Source organism: Pleurodeles waltl, chromosome 6 (genome assembly GCF_031143425.1).
Source record: "Pleurodeles waltl isolate 20211129_DDA chromosome 6, aPleWal1.hap1.20221129, whole genome shotgun sequence".
NCBI classification, from domain to species: Eukaryota; Metazoa; Chordata; class Amphibia; order Caudata; family Salamandridae; genus Pleurodeles; species Pleurodeles waltl.
The window spans coordinates 199,688,848-199,702,553 of NC_090445.1; the positions used below are offsets into that span (position 1 = coordinate 199,688,848).

Below are 13,706 nucleotides of genomic sequence, written 5' to 3' on the forward strand. Positions count from 1 at the left end.
AACTTCAATCCCTGTTTGTCAAATCCGATACCTCTGATTCAGGGGTTAGTCCGGATATGATGCGCCAGGGGTTCTAACATAAGAGCAAACAAGAGGGGAAGAAAGGTGACATCCCTGCTGTATGCCCTAGCCAATTTTTACCCACCAGAAGAAGAGGCCATTAACTACGATTTTGGCCATGGGGCCTGACAGCCCACCGAGAGGCAAGCTAGAAAGGGGTCTCCAACTCCAACCACGTGAAGTCCCCAGCCATGAAGTTCTAGTCAACCCTATCGAATTTAATCAATGTCTAGAAGGTGGAATGCCTTCTTCTTGTAGTCCCCTGCTTACATTTCTTGGGTGAAGCCTGTTTGGTCGGGATATATCAGGTCTCCCATCAAGGGTTGAAGTCAGAGGGTTTCTATATTGGTAAGAATTTTGGCTTCAATATTTAGAAGGGAGAAGGGGCGATAGGAGCTACTGTCAGTCAGGTTCTTACCAGGCTTGAGTATCAAGGAAACTGTAGGCTAACACACAGTGAGGTTCACTCTAACTCCCTCGATCAACCCTGATACACCTTAAAGAGTAATGGTAGTAGAGTGAGACTGAAACATTAATTAAAGCCTACTGTAAACCTATCAGGTCCCGGCGGAGGGATGAAGATTGGATAAAGCCATAAGCTGTTTGTCCTTCCCTAAAGGCCTGTTAAGCATCTCACAATCCATCTGACTTAGGGTGGCAATTGCACGTTAGATATATATCGGGAGCACTCTTGCGGGTTTGTCTGCTTTTTCCTCTAGAGTTGAGTGCAGAAGGCATGGAAGCAGTCTGCTTTCTCAATGTTGCCTGTCAACAGCTATCCCTGGGGGTGGGGGGGTGTTTCCATGGGGAGCACGATCAAGACTGATCTGCATATGGCTGGATCCAAACTGGGGTGACGTGGTTAGAAAAATAACAATGGATTAAACCCAGATCTGTGACTTGGGGGTGAATGTTTGAAATGTTTCAACACTCCATCATCATTTTATTTTGTGGTGTTGCTATTACTTTTCGGGACAAAAACGTTCAGATGAAAACCTTGCAAACTATTGCTATTTTATCCTATTTATCATTGTTATTTTTATTATTTAAAATAATTAGGGCCATATTTAAATGTTGGTGAAGATGGAACTCCGTCGCAATAGTGATGGAGTTTCCTCCCCATCAACATTATGGTCTACCTGCCCAATTTTGATTTGGGTGGACCATAGTTTGACTACTCTGCCTCCTCTGTGGTCAAACTTCTTCGATGTCTGATGGAGTACGGGCCATCAGAGAATTGTCTATATGTCCAACCACCTAATGTAGAAGGGCAGATATATAGCCATCTTTCAATGCTTATCACCACCAGGAAAAATCTGGTGGTAAGGGGCACTGCAAAGTGCTTAATGCCCCCTCTGCCATGGGAAGAAACTCCCATAGCAAGGAAGCACTGTTTTAGTTTCAAAAATAAAATCCCACTTTTATTTTGATTCGGGTGGACCAAAGTTTGACAACGATGGAGACTGCTCGGTCTTCTCTGCGGTAAAACTTCTTTGACATCAAATGAAGTACGGGCCACCAGAGAATTGACTTTGGGGGTCATTACAACCCTGGCGGTCTTCGACCGCAAGGGCTGTTTTGGAGGACGCACCTCCAACAGGCTGGCGGTGCTTCCAGGGGCATTCCGCTGCGGTCGCACCGCCGGGACCAGCGGTTTCCCGCCACATTGGTCCCGGCGGTTTAAATCCCCCAGGGCAGCGCTGCCCAGGGGATTACGAGTCTCCTTCCCGCCAGCCTTTTCATGGCGGTAAGAACCGCCATGAAAAGGCTGGCGGAAAGGGTAGTCGTGGGGCCCCTGCACTGCTCATGCCACTGGCATGGACAGTGCAGGGGCCCCCTGCCACGGCCCCATGGAGCTTTTCACTGTCTGCTATGCAGACAGTGAAAAGCGCGACGGGTGCAACTGCCCCCGTCGCACAGCCGCAACACCTCCGGCTTCATTTGGAGCCGGCTCCCGTGTTGCGGCCGAGATCCCCGCTGGGCCAGCGGGGATCTCATAATAGACCCCGCGGGAGCGCGGCTACATTGGCAGCCGCCTGGCGGTACAACCTTGGCAGGGCCTATATTTCCTCCCACCTAAGTTAGATGGGCAGACATATAGCCATTTTTCAATGCCTATCACTGCCAGGAAAAACTTGGCAGTATGGGCACTGCTAAGTGGTCAATGCCACCTCTGCCATGGGAGGAAACTCTCATGTTGAGAAAACTCCCATGGCAAGGAAGCACTGTTTTATTTTCAAAAATAAAATCCCAATTTTGAATTTTCTTTTTGAAAATAAAAGGAATTGTAACTATGCCATCCGGCAGCGTTACAGTGCATTGGCAGGACCTGAGTTGATGGAGGTTCCTGTCAGTGCTTGTAATGTCTGCTGGGTCACAAGACATTTACAAATTTAGCAGGCACCTTCATCTGGGCGATGAAGTAATTTACTCCGTCGCTCCGGCAGAGGACGGGCCATCCATCAGGATCAAAATCGGCTCTTAGTTCTTTAGGAAAACCATGAGCGACCTGCATAAATGAATCCTGGTGGAATGTTTTTTCCTTTTCAGAAATGTATCGATTTACAGGCTCAACTATGCTTTTCACACTGTTTCCACCACAAACTGCAAGTACAAAAATTTACTTTTTGAAACTGCTTGTTTATGAAAGCTGGGAATACAGTGATCTTAGCACAGAAAACCTTTTTTGATGCAATTTTTAGAAAATAATAATACACTTTCTTGTGTAGCATGTTTTCCTATTAAAAAAAGAAGAAGAAGAAGCAAGGAAGCAAAATGTTGCCATATTTTGGCTATTTTCGTGGTTCCTCTAAGGGAAATACAGGAACCACGGACACCTTTAGAATTGTCAACATGTAGGAAAAAAGCACGCACATTTGGCCTAGATGTCTTTTGTGGAAAAGAGTTATGGAAGCTAAAGTGTGAAGTCCTCCATGCATCAAATAAGGTTCAGAACTGGGGTTGGGGGAAAACTTCAGCAAGTAAAGAGTTAAGAGATGGTCAGTGATTGCAATCATGTCTGCTGTATTTCAATTTGCTTGAATTTGTAACTGTAAGATTTCAGTAATGAAGAAGTGATATGTAGGATTTCTTTGTGCCGGTTGGGTTATGTTTTTCTGAAAAAATTAAAGTTTAAAAAAAACACTAAAAACTAAGAAGTATATAACATAAAATAACACAGCTACTTAAGGAAATTACATTGGCTCACCAATGTGACTATCACATAAGATTTTTCTCACGGAACGCAATCCAAGCTGATCCAAGCTACCCTATAACAGCAGAATACACTGTGGAACCCATATCCCACCACCAAACAAAATTCTAAACAGGGACCATGCCTCCAAGATGCATGGATGTTGTTTCACTAAACTGGCAACGGTAATGTACATATCATCCTGCAATCTTGGACCACGGATGACATCACAGCGTTGAGCACTTGCCTCTTCCAAAGCCCTTTCAAACTCAGTTGCCTTCTATTCGCTGCTAGGTGGCTTTGGAAACAAAAAGTTATGCAAACTACAGAAAGTGAACAGAGCTTTCCTTTTTTTTCTGCCATTGCCAGTGCCTTCATTATCACTGAAGCCAGGTCAGGAAGGGCAGTGCCAGGGGTCCTAGAGGGCAAACAGCCCTCCAATCTAGTAGTCTTAGCTCAGGAATGAAGAGACAATCTAGTCTACAGAGCTTGATATGAAAAAGTAAGTTCATCCCTTGATTATGCCTGGCAGTGCACAGAAAGGATAGGACAAGAAGCTGACTGTAAAGCAGATGTGAAGGTTATTTTTGTGGTTTGTGGAATGTTTATCTCAAGAGGCCGGGTTAAAGGAATCTGATAACAGGGCACCCTCATAACCCTATCCTCAATCAAGCCGTCCCTCTCCGTAAAGAATATACTTTCAACGTCTGCAAATTTTAAAACTGTGTAATATGTTTCTTCCCAATAGGAAGACCTCCCATTGATAGGTTGTGGCGCTGGTGACAGACGCTGTCGCGGTGGGACCTCCCCAGTTTGTGTTTTTACTTCAATCCCCCTAAAAGCAGCTTCAGTCCCCACAAATTGCAGGCCCCTGCCTGCCCTTAAATAAACACTGGCTGGGTCAGAACATGGGAGTCACCGACATCCCTGCCATTCCCAAGGTCCCCTCAGCTAGTCCTCCAGATAGCTGAGAACAAAAGTTATACACAAAACTCTTTCCCTGGTACTGCACTACGAAACAGAACCCTCCACGAGGAATAATAGCTATTTCACAACAGGAGTCTCAGCCCTGTTGATCCTGAATGAAAGGAAGCGCTGTGACAAGCTCAATCTACTGCTGGTGCATCTTAGCTACTTTGCCACCAACCCTGCCTACCACACAGTGCAAACTGTATGTTGGAGAAAAGACCTACTGTCAGCTTACAGTGGGCAAAGAGCCCGCCCATTGCTTACCACAGCTTGGCTTTACTGTCATTCTCTTTTCCCTTCTTTTCATTCATTGTTCGTGCGGGCTTTACTTTCTCTTCTTGTGTTTGTTCATCACCTGTAGCATAGATTCATTACTTGTGTCCTTCCACTTTTCAAGCACTGTTTCTGTTTTTTTGGGTTAAGCACTCCGTGACTATATGTGTTTTCCAGCTGTCTCCCTTATGTACTTCTCTTTCCAGGCCACACTATGGGCCTGATTCATACTTTTTAAGCGCCGCATGTGCATCATTTTTTTACGCAAAAGCGGCGCAAACTTACAAAATATAATTGAATTTTGTAAGTTTGCGCAGCTTTGTGTTAAAAAATTACGCAAATGCAGCGCTAAAATAGTATAAATCCGGCCCTGTGTGTTGCTCCCTGTTGCCTGTGTGCTTCCCCACCCCCTCCCCATGTTACACTCATCCTCCTGTACTTGTGTATTTCTCCCCCTTGTCCCGTTTTGCTCTTTTTCTCATTGCACCCCAGGCTCTGCCGTCCGTGTTACTCCACGCCCCCCCTCCATATTGTTTCCATCCACCTGCGGACTTTCTAATGCTGCCCTCAACCACGTTCTTTGTGATTCTTCCTCCCATCTGCATCTTTTGTGATGCTTACCCCATCCGCATCCACTGTGACTCTTTCACATGCCCGTCTCCTCCGTCTTGCTGCCCCCGCCTATGCTTTAGGACAAAAAAAAATGCTTTTGTAAATAAAAAAACACACTTGTTAATTCTGAAGACACATGCCAGTGCGGGGCGCATGCCTACAAAATTATGCGGCGAGAGGAAACGCCCCGTTTGTCTCTACCTGCTTCTAGATCCACCCTCAATCCATGGTAGACAAAGGAACATTTAAAAAAAACATTGACCTTCTTTTTGATCTGCCCCCCACCCTCCTAGTAAACAAAGGGAATATCCTGTTACCCCACAACACCCTTCTACACCTGCACTGACCTTTCTGATAGACAAAGGGAAGGAGGCACTGTTGCCCCAAATCACTGTTACATTTGTTCCACCGTGACAAAGAAAGGCTCTGTTTACTCTAACCCCACTTTTACTCATGCAACCTGTGGAGCTCACTCCACACTCTCCTTTCATTTGAGCTATTTTGGAATCACTCGCTTTGCACCTGAATTAGGCAAAGTGATGTTGTTCTTATGTGTGTCTCTGACTATGAGAAAGAGCGTCTGTAGAATGTGTGTGGATTAAGTGCGTTAAAGGAACTATTGTGTTAGCTGTGGTGGGCGCTGGAGCCTGTGGGAATCCAAGAATCAGTGAGCCTGACCGCAGCTATCGTTCCAGCCTCTCAGAGATCTTCGTGTTGGGCGTGTTGGGGCACAGGCCGCCATGGTGAAGAAGCTTGGGATACTTTTAGACAGTCTGCTATGGAACAACAAGCAAAATAACGGCTTACGAATAACTGCAAGCGGCTTTTCTTAAATCTTTATTTTTTTATTCACCGAATTTCATCCTACAGAAGCTTCAGATCACAAGCAAATACAGGAAATGAGGTAGAAACATCATCTACACTGTAACAAGGCTGATAATATTAATAATAATGGTGTTCTAATTTAACTGGATCGAATGCTTCTCAACTTCTCTCATTCTTTAATCACAGCACGTCGGCCAGTCTTAGGCTTTCTTAAAAAGTTTAGTTTTCAGACTATGCAGTAGTTGGGTTGGGCTGTCACGTGGGGGTTCATGGTGTTTCAAAGATATAAACCCAACACTTCCAGGGATTGCCAACCATGTTTCTAACAACTGAAGAACTCAGACTCTCATGTTTTCAGACATTCTCACTCTCTTTGGCCCAGTGCTTGAAATGGAAATATAGAAGTGCAGGTACTCCTTGTCTAGAGTAACTCTAGCTGCAGAGGAGGGCTGGTACTCTCCCATTACAAGCACTGCAGCAGTGCTAGGAAGTGCGAGTACTATCCCTTCCTAATTGCGGAAGTACAAGTACTGAGTACCTGATAGAACCTGCCCATTTAATACATTACCTTCGCCTGGATTTTGACAATGCCTTTCTGTGGAGGGTGAGTTCACTGCACCTTACTACAGGAGTTTTGGACCAGCATATTTTGATGGGTTCATTCCTGCCAGTATTGTGTTTAACTGACAGTGATGTCACCTATTGTGGGGTCCATGCCAGAGCTGTATTTTTCTGCCCCCACCATATTTGTGCCCTATCACTATGGCTGTCAATGCCAGTGTAGTAATGTCACAAAGTATTTACACGCTGTGCGTGCGTGGCAGTAGTGCATGTCATGTAAAATAAATAGATGATTGTTGGGGGTTTGAGACAGTTGGAGGTGAGGACAGCCTGCACACTGTCACAGCGAATACACTACTTACTTTCACTTTGGTCTCCTGCCATATTTTCACTGGTGACAATCGCTGGGGTGTGATTGCCTTGGTGTCTGACAGTGTGCAAGTGGAAGAAATGATGATTAGAACCGGCTCACCTAGTGTGCTGTGCCCGGTCTGCTGGGAAGTCAAGGAGAACAAGGACACGCATAGTGCCAGTGCTTAATTTGTGCTTATTGTTTCCGGTGCTGAACACTGGCACTTATTTTTTAGGGCCGGCGCTTATTCTCCTGCATCAAGCATTTGCTGCGAGCAAAAGCGCATATGGGAAAGACAGAGGAAGAGAAAAAATGAAAAAGCGTCACAAAGGTAGAAAGGAGAAAGCTGCAAGAGTGAGATGAAGGAGCTAGGAGTGGCTGTAAATGGATTAAAGAGGCTCGAGATGCCTTCAGGATTACCCTGCCTCAGTATTTCGTGCTCGCACATTTAATTGCAGCAGCGGGTTTAAGAGGAGAGCTTTGGGTACCAGCACGTTTTTATTTACAAATTAAGCACTGCATAGTGATATAGCGCCCGACAACCAGAGCAGCTGATTCTATATCAGGACTGGAGGCTCACATTATGCTTCTCAAACTTTACTACTCCAAAATAGCAGCCAATAAAACAAGCATTTGCAATACAAGAGGTCTTGCATATTTCAAACAAGTTAATTGTCATCTTTTGACAACAGTGCCCACGAGCGAAAACATGAGTGGAAACTGATAAAACATGACTTGACAAAATAAAAGAAAGTTAGCTTTAAAAAATAAAACGTTGCAATTTTGTTTGCTGCTGGACGTGTTTTTGCTAGTCACAAGCCTTCTGTTTGCGAGGCACTGGAAGTTAAAAAGAAATAGTGCCTCGATCACATCAGCAGCAGCGGACGGGTACTAATTATGTTGAAATCAATTAGTGCTTGATCCCTGCTCCACATAGAGAAAGGGAAATGATGCCAGAAATGCCTTGACAAATTACAAGGCTGTTAGGAGGAGTGCCATGCAAACCAACAAATGGTGAGCGACAGGTGGGCTCCAAGCCCTTTACTGAATACAACAGTGTCTTGCATGCACTCTCAGGCTCGACCCTAAAAACAGTACACACACTACATGTCCCATGAGTCTTTGAACCTTGCCTAAAATCAACCCACCAATAGACAGTATATCATACAAGATAGAGGCACCATCTTGACTGCCTCTTTCTTTTTTGCTCTGTAGTCAAGATAAATGCCACTCTCTTTTTATATGCTTATTGCCATGTTGTAATTTTTTGCACTGTTAAGCTCCGATCGCTTTTGAGTCAGCTTGCGCTGTGCACACGTTTGAAATTACTGGTTGATTGATTTGTACACGCGCTGATGAGCTCGCACAGATGCTTCACGGTCCGCGCGCTCTTTACTTTTTATGGTGCGTCTTGTACCATTTTTGTTCATGTTCATTTCCCCCCTTTTTAAACTGCACACACGTTTCACGTAGCCGTACTGGGAGTGTCCCTCCTGGGGGTGAGGTCACGTGGTAACTCATTCAGGCTACAAGCGCCTAACTCGGGAAGTGCAGCCGTATTTCTTCTCTCACTCGACTGCATCCCTTCAGCTTGCTGGCGCTGCCTCTCCGTGGGCTGCAAGAATTGGGGCCTCTGCAGGATCACCTCACCTGGGACTTAAAAACATTTTAAAAAAGGCTGTCAGTAAGGACCTTCATTGAATTAAGTCCTTTAAATAATTTAGGGCCATATGTACGAACACATTTTCCCATTGACATAGAATGGGAAAAACCCTTTGCTACATCTGGCCCTTAGGGACTGTCTTTTTTTTCCTGCTGCCAGCTTTATGCTCCCACGGACATCCTGTTCCTAAACTGGGCAGGGCTGTAATAATTTGGATTTACAGGGTCTCGCTCCCCCCCCCCCCTTTTTTGTGCTGTTTGGAGACCCTTGCTTCCCTCTGGGGACACTGAGTGTGAGATTTTTTTTCTCTCTTTGAGCATGTCTGATTATGAGACATTTGATCAGGGACCAGAGGTTTATGGCGCTCAAGAAGATGAGGATTATTATTATGATGAAAGCATGGAAGAGGTTATCGAAAAATCTGTCCCGAAATCCCTTGATAAAGCCCTCAGCTGGACCCTTCAGCCCAATTCTCAATGCCTGGAGGAGTTAGCTGGTTGAGTCCCAGACCCTGCTCTCTCTAGAACTGCCCCCCACCCCTCTTCATCCATTACAACTGCTTGGCCACACTCTGTGGTCATTATTAAAGTGGCTGGAGGAGCTTTGACTGACTATGCTTACAGTTCAGACACTTCTGTAATTCCTCCTCCCCCTTCAGTTCCCTCTCAGGCTACAGATTCAGATACTGATTCCTCATCTTCCCAGGAGTCTCAGGGTCGCAAACGCCCCCAAAAACGTAAGCTTTCCTGTTTCTCTCCCTCCCTTCACTTTTGACCCCTCAGAAATTGTTCATCCTAGATTCTCCGATTGGTCACCTGCTTCTGCCATAGCTGATTATATGCACCTCAATCTTCGCAAAAGTTTTGACAAAGAAGTCAGATCCCAACTTAAATCAGAATGCCGCAGGTCAGATTTACCTAATTAAACTGCACTTACCCCTGATATTGATACCTCTATGCTGACTCTTCTAAAGACAATTGATAAAGACCCCAAGAAAGGCATCAATAGAGTCCATCGGGTTTGTCAGGACAAACCTCTTGATGTATCTGGTCTATTGGCCAAGATTCTGGAACTGGCTCTTCAGGATCAAGAAACTGGTGCACCTATTCATCCGGAAGTACTCAATGGTTGGACCCAAAGGGTGATATGCCTTTTGGGCAATGCCAACTGCCCTCTAGCCTCCAAACGCAGCAAATCAGTGTTGTTGCGCATTGACCCAGAATTGGTAGAATTGGCAACAATGGAAGCAGGGCCTTTTGTTGAGGGTCAGTTATTTGGTGACTGGTTTGTGAAGGATATCACCAAATTTGTCAGCACATTTACATCTCTTGACAAATCTCAGACCTCCTTGAAATGTATGTTCAACCCCTTTTTGGCTGGGCCAGCTGCCGCAGAGGACCTGCGACTGGCTGCTTCAGTCAACAAGGTTCTCCAAAAGGTTTCAATCCCAGACGAAGGGGGTGCGGTCAAGATCCAGCCCAGGCAGGCTTTTACTCTACCAGATCCAGGGGATACAGAGGCTGTTTTAACCAAGGGGTCAACAGAGCCTTCCGCCCACCCGATAACCAGGCTACAGGCAAGGACCCCCTTTTCTCCTTCATCTCTTCCTCTGAAGGGCAGATTCAAACATTTTTCACACAACTGGGCTAAAGTCGCTTCAGATAGTTGGGCGCTCCATACAGTTCAAGGTTATCATATAGAAATGTCCATTCCCCCGGTCCAGCCCTCGCTTCCCCCTCCTCTCACTCTTTCCCAACAAGATAAGTCTTCTATAGACTCCAAAATTCTAGAACTTTTGGCAAAACAGACCACCCCCCAACATCCTGTTATCCTTGGGGCTTCTGCAGCAATGTCTTTTTGGTTCAGATGAAGGGTGAAGGTCAGCGGCTGGTCCTTAACCTACGGCATTTCAACCTGTTTGTGATTTACCGTCATTTAAAGATGGAGGGTATCTGGAGAGAGACTTGCTTCAAGACCAAGATTGGATGGTTCGCATAGATCTCAAAGATGCCTATCAGTTTCCATTTGCCTTCCCCACAGGCGGTATCTCCAATTCCGATGGAAGAGTCAATGATATGAGTATCAGTCTGTTCCTTTTGGTCTATCATCAGCCCCATGGGTGTTCACCAAACTCTTGAAACCAGTGGTTGTCCGTTTACAAGAGATGGGAGTTGGCATGAGCATATATCTAGACGACATGCTCAGGAGAAGAGTCAACTTTTGACATACCTGTCCTGGACGACATCCCTTTTACAGGATGTGGGGTTTGTGATAAGCGCCAAGAAGTCCATGATGGTTCCCTCTCAACAGGTAGAATTCTTTGGATTTCAGGTGGACTCTGTGACAGCCCAATTATTCCTTCTTCCCCTGAAGGTGAAATCAATCAAATGGAGTTGAAGTCTACTCTGTCCAAACAGATGGTATCATTGAGGTCGCTATCTCGGATTGTGGGATTGCTGGCGTCCTCAATCCAAGCGGTAATCCTGGGCCTGTTGCATTACAGGCCCTCCAACTCTTGAAAATTAATTATCTGCAACAAGGTTTCAATTACGGTCATCTTGTTCCGTAGTCGCTTAACGCTCTAGAGGAGCTTTAATGGTGGCTTCTTCACATGGAAGCGTGGAATGGAAAAGCCATTTTTGGAGCCTCCCCCGACGTGGTCAGACACCAGTCGGTGGGGCTGCGGGGCAAGATGCAGGGATTTTTCTATCAGCGACGATGGTCGTCTGAGGAACCAACTCTTCACACCAAATAGTTAAAACGTCTGGCAGGCGCCTTCACCATCAAAGTCCCTTTCACCAGTCAAGAGTAATTGTTGCATCCTGTTGCGCATGGACAACGTTTCAGCGGTTCGCTATATCAACCGCTTGGGGGTAGTGGGGACCAGATCACGTCTTCTAGTGAACATTGCACAGAAATTTTGGCACTTTTGCTTTGCTCAAAAGATAACAGTGCTGGCGGAGTTTGTCCCAGGCAAAGGCAATATAAAGGCGGATTGGAACTCTAGATCCCTGGTGGATTACAGTGACTGGAAGCTCCATCCAGATGTCTTTCAGAAGATTGTTCTGTCCTTTGGACCGTGTCAGGTGAATCTTTCTGCATCACACTTGAATGCTCAAGTGAAGGAGTTTTACAGCTGGAGACTGGATCAGATGGCAATTGCAACCTATGCTTTTCTGCAGATGTGAAAAGGGCCAGAGAACTATGCCTTCCCTCTGTTTGCGATGATTCAGTGAGCGACAGCCCAGGTCAGACGGCAGTCGGCAACTCTGGTTCTCATCACACCAGTATGGAAAACTCAATCTTGCTTTCCGTCTCTTCGGCAAATGTCAATAGCTCTCCCCATTCTTCTTCCTGTATTCCCTCAACTTCTCTTGGATCCAGTGGGATCGACGCCCCCCTATGGGTCTTCAGAACCAACTGGCTCTCATGGCTTGGAAGATTTTGGGCGACAAGGCCAGATTGCAGGTCTTTCATCGGCAGCCAGTTATGCACGAAGCTTGGGCTCCTTCCACCCACAGCCATTACTCTTCTGCATGGAAGAGATGGCTTCAACGGGAAGTGGGATCTGAATGAAAGATATCCTAAACTTCGTCTCAAAATGTGCTGAATCTGGACTTTGTTACAGGTCAGTAAATAATTTCAGGCCTGCTTTATCTGCGTGTCATGATTTAATCGATGATAAACTGGTAGGTACCATCCTATGGTTTGAAAAATGTTAAAAAGTTTTAAGGTGGCTCAACTCCCTAAACCTAGGAATTCACAGTTGTGGGATGTGAATCGAGTTTTATCACTACTGGAGGCATGGCCTGTCAATGCTGATTTATCCTTGAAACAACTTTCTGCAAAACTGACTATGTTTTTCTGCTTGATCTTATGCTGATGAGTGTTGGCTATATGAGCTTTGGTTCTTGGAGGTAGGTTGTTTTCTCCAGAAGGCGTTTCATTTCTCATTTCAAAATGTACTAAAACTATGTCTAGGTCGATTGATTATCCTGCTCTTCCTCACAATAAAAAGTTGTGTGTAGTTCAATGTCTTGAGGTTTATGAAGAACACACTTTGGCACACAGGGCTGATCCTCTGGGTCCATTGTTGGCTATTCAGAAGTCTTTCCAGCCGGTCTCTGCAGCAACTCTGGCCCGGTAGGTTCGTTGGGTCATGGCCGAAGTGGGCATTGATGTTTCTCAGTATGGCGCTCATTCAATTATAGTAGCTATGGCATCAAAAGCATTTGCTTTGGGTTCAAGACTAGAAGCTATTCTTTGTGCTGCTGATTGGTCATCTGACTTGGTGTTTAAAATGTTTTTATTATAATCCTATTGTACATTTCTTCTGTGGTTGTTGGTCAGCTTTGAACCCGCATAATCACACCCTCCGGTCCTGATATAGAATAGAAACATTTCTAGCAGTTGCAACAAGAATTTTAGATTCTATTAAGGACATGGAGGTGAGGATTATCCCACCAGATGAGACAGCTAAGATGTATGATATCTTGGATGTAAGAATAACTGTTATGCACACTCAGTTTTATTCACCCACCTTTATGATTATGTTTTTATTTGAAATGGGATCTAATTTACGCTTTCTTTTCAGGTTCAGAGTAAAAACAAAGCTGATGGGCTTGTGGAGGACATTTTCTGTGGATTGCGTTCTGGACACAGTGTTGAGGTTCCTTCCTTGGGAGATGAGAAGTTCTGAAATTGGTTACTCTGCATTGACAGTTGTTGATCTGTTCATATTTTCATGGACATGGTTCTTATGTTTGGATTGCGTTTTTGGCAAAGAAATAGGCAGTCAAAATGTTGCCTCTATTTTGTATGATATACTGTCTATTGGTGGGTTGATTAGAGGTGGGGTTCAAAGCCTCATGGAATATATAGTGTGTTTAATTTTTTTATTGGCTGCTATTTTGGAGTAGTAAAGTTTGAGAAGCATAATCCTTGCCTCTGTGTCCTTAATAGAATCTAAAATTCTTGTCACAACTGCTAGACATTTTTCTATTCTTCTGTGCATGTGTGCTCGGAGGGCTGGATTTGAGTTGTGTGCAGTACAGTGAGTGGAGTGTCAGGCTGGGAGGAGTAAGACCTCTTAGCATGAAGTGAGCACCACCCACCTGTCACTCTCTACTGACGAATGTGGAATGCAGAGGCCACTCAGGATCAGAGCATGTGTTCCACTGTGGGAGGCCTGTGTGTTA

The 13,706-nt window shown here is 45.2% G+C and overlaps 1 long non-coding RNA gene across 1 annotated transcript in view; it reads left to right on the forward strand.

Moving 5' to 3' along the window:
* Positions 1-13,424, forward strand: part of LOC138301899 (uncharacterized) — a 155,494-nt gene extending 142,070 nt beyond the window's left edge. Inside the window, exon 3 of the long non-coding RNA XR_011205147.1 lies at positions 13,103-13,424. This is a non-coding gene — a long non-coding RNA (uncharacterized lncRNA). The remainder of the gene's footprint in view (positions 1-13,102) is intronic.
* The last annotated feature ends 282 nt before the right edge of the window (positions 13,425-13,706 follow it).